Here is a 3,352-nt window from a genome sequence, read left to right on the forward strand (position 1 = left end):
TTTGAGGCCAGCCTGGGCTACCTAAGTGAGTTCAAGGCCAACCTGCACTATATAAGAGATTTTGCCACAAAAAAACACAAAGCAAAACTGTGTGATTTTTTTTGTGATTTCTTTCCTCATTATAAACAAATTTTTGTACTCTGATATTGTACTTCTATTTTTGAATTTCGTTTCTTGCAAGGAACTCTGCTGCTACCACCAAAGCATGTAATCATGTGAGCTCCAGGATCTATGTTGCCTGGACCCAGTGGGGTCTGACTGTGGAAGGTCCAGATATAAAAATAAAAACTTTAGACAGATAAACAGTGAGATGTGCTTATTAGAAATTTAAAGTTAATTGGGCATTGTCTTGGTTACTTTTCTCTCGTTGCCGAGACAAAATACCTGACACCCAAAGTTAAGGAAGGAAAGGTTTATTTAGCTCACATTTGAGGGGGTTTCAATCCATACTTGGCTGGCTCCAAGGCAGAATGGCACATGGCAGAGGGCAACTGTTTCACTGTTCAGAAAACAGCAAAAAGAAGAGTAAAAGGGAGGAGTGGTGTCAAGCAGCCTTTTTCTCTTCCTTACATTGGTATGCAATCTACCTGCCCCAGGGCAGTGTAGCACTCATACCCATGAATCAATCATAAACTCTAAAAGCCCACCCTATGTGGCTTTGTGGGGACACCCAGACAGAAACCATGACATTCCACCCCTAGTCCCCCAAAGACTCATGCCCATCCCTTTATGCAAAAGGCATTTTAGTCCATCTCTAAGCGTTGTCAAAGTGCTAACAGTTTCACCATTGCTGAAGAGTACAAGTCCCAAGTCTCCTCCAAGATGTAAGGCAAACTCTTAGCCATGAGCCCCTGTACAAATGAAAAGTTAAAATACTTCTAACATTCAATGGCACAAAATAAACATTACCATTCCAAAAAGTACAAACAAGGGGATACAAAGCATTGGGACCAAAGCAAGTCCAAAATCCAGTAGGAAAAACATTAGGGTCTGTAGTTCCACTCCCAGCATCTGAAGCAACTTGTGGCATATTGTGAGCTCCAAAGGGCTTGTGTGACTCCACTTCTATGGCACTTCTGGTGTTTACAGCTCCCAAGGCTTCTCTCTTGGGCCCACTTTGCTTCCTCCTTGTAGCTTTCTTTAGACAATCCATGTTCCTGGCTTTTCCAAACTTCTGAGGTCTCCACTGCACCTTTCGCTTCACACTCACAACTTCACACACTGCCCTCTCAGGGGCATACTGCCGGGCCTCCCAGGCCTTCTGAAATTGAGGTGGAAGGCTTTTTAGCCTCAGAACTCTTCCATTCTGTATGCACCTAAACCCAGTGCCACGTGGTTGATGCCAAGGTCTGGTGTCACCTGGAGTAGTAGTCAAGCTTTCCCATCTCTTGGCCATAGGGGTTGAGTGCCTGGATCACTGAGCACTCTGAATCCAATTCTGATGAACAAATTCTTCATGCCACCGCCATTCTGGAACATGGCGCTCTGTGGCTTTCTTCTCAAAGCAGTCTTTCACTTTTGCAGGTTTGAGGTTGCAGAGTTCTGTTATAGAACTTCAAAAGGTATAGTATAGGCTGGGGAGATAGCTCAGCAGCACAGCTCCTGCCTGGCAAGCACAAAATCCTGAGTTTGATTCCTGGTACCCTTCTCCTGCCAAAAAGAAAAAGGTCTCAAGTAGCTTGGCCAGTATTTTTCAGAAGAAAGGAGAGCTGAAGTTTAAACTTAGGGTTACATTGTGAACCACGTATTGACAGCATCTTTGAAATGTATTATTCCCTTAGGTCCAAGATGGCGGGCAACAAGGGTTCCAGCCCCCTCAGGTTCATTTCTCTTGCACCTACAAAGTCCCGGATTCTCCTTTTCCCCTTCCTTCTAGTCTGGCTGCAGGAGCAGTGCCTGTACAACACTGTGGGGGCTCTTTAATTACACTCCACCCCAGAAATGCTTCATGAGATAAACACTTTATTTATTCTGGGGATTCATGTTTGGGGAGGAAACTGTTTATACCCCATCTTTCCATCACCCCAAACCCTGATCCTTGGAAAAGTTCAGGGTGGAGAGTTTGTCTGAAAAACTAATTTAGATAAGGGGTCTTCTAGTCCAAGAGCAGGGATCCCAGGTTCTGTTCCTGACTTTGATGGTAACTGCTGCTAAGCTCCTCTTTCCAATTTTGATGTTTCTGTCTGCATTAATCAGGAACGAATGGATCCTTGAAGAGACAAGATAAAGGCGAAAGAGGTAACATGTGAAAAAAAATATTCGCATGTGGAAGGGAAAAACAATTTCCTGTGAAGTTAAAGAAAGTGATGCCTGTGAAGCATTGCGGTCACGCCTGGCCCTTGCTGTACCAGACATCTGGAGGTGGCTTGTGCTGGGGCCAGAGGCAGAGTCCCTTGAGGCTGGCTGCTGGCAAGGTGAGTCTGCCTAGAGGGTACAGTTGGTGGCCTGCCACAGCTCTTCGGAAAGTGATCTAGCTTAGATTTTTCTGTATGGACACTGAATTGCAAAGAAATTCTCATCTGCATAGTGATCGGAAGTTTATTTTTCCGAGAAACTGTGTGTCAAGAGAAAGAGGCATTTCTTAATAATGATTAGTCAGATACATAGCAAAGAAGGAGAAGAAGAAGAAGAAGAAAAGAAAATAATTAAGGAAGTGAAATGTGAAAAAAGGAGAGCAAAATGACTTCCCAAAGGGGGACCCACCCTATAAACTTTGACAGCATTTCCTCCTAGCCACCTGCATAAAAGTGACCAGCACTTTCCAAATGGCAAAGAGCACACAGAGAGAAGACACAGGAGCAGCTGGAAGGATTGCAGTGAGAGGTGAGGCCACCACTCCTTCAGGGCCCTCACTGGCCAAGCCCTTCTCCATCACAGATGCAGAAGGCAACTGGCTTCATGGTGTCCCAGGGGTATGCTGTATGGGGAGTGAGCCTTCTGGTAAGGTAAGGTAAGGTAAGGTAAGGTAAGGTAAGGTAAGGTAAGGTAAGGTAAGGAAAGGTAAAGTAAAAAGAGAAAGGGAAAGGAAACTAATGTCTTCACCATTGCTTTTCTTTTCTTTTTCTTTTTCTTTTTCTTTTTTTCTTTTAAAGAGTAAAAGAAGGATAACATAGTAATAGGGGGGCTTACTGAATTACAGACAAAGTGGTAGGAAATTATCAGTGGTGGTTGTTTTACATATTGTTATCTATAAGATAGTTTCTCAGGAAAACAAATAGACAAATAATAGTGAGTTACAGACAAAAGTGGTAGGTTATTATCAATGGTTGTTGTACTATACTTTGGCATCTTCAAAGTGGTTTCTAAAGAAAATAAATAGAGCTATACATGGGTGACCAATTGAATATTCATT

The 3,352-nt window shown here is 43.3% G+C and overlaps 1 protein-coding gene across 2 annotated transcripts in view; it reads left to right on the forward strand.

The window, feature by feature from the left end:
* The first annotated feature begins 2,520 nt into the window (after positions 1-2,520).
* Il19 (interleukin 19) overlaps positions 2,521-3,352 on the forward strand; it is an 8,801-nt gene continuing 7,969 nt past the window's right edge. Inside the window, exon 1 of one of the 2 annotated variants that reach the window (XM_013502762.1) lies at positions 2,521-2,823. The gene's annotated coding sequence lies outside the window, so the exon portion shown is untranslated. The remainder of the gene's footprint in view (positions 2,824-3,352) is intronic. The other variant, XM_013502759.1, reaches the window with a different exon arrangement.

This window comes from Chinchilla lanigera, unplaced genomic scaffold, assembly GCF_000276665.1.
Source record: "Chinchilla lanigera isolate Chin_1 unplaced genomic scaffold, ChiLan1.0 scaffold00005, whole genome shotgun sequence".
NCBI classification, from domain to species: Eukaryota; Metazoa; Chordata; class Mammalia; order Rodentia; family Chinchillidae; genus Chinchilla; species Chinchilla lanigera.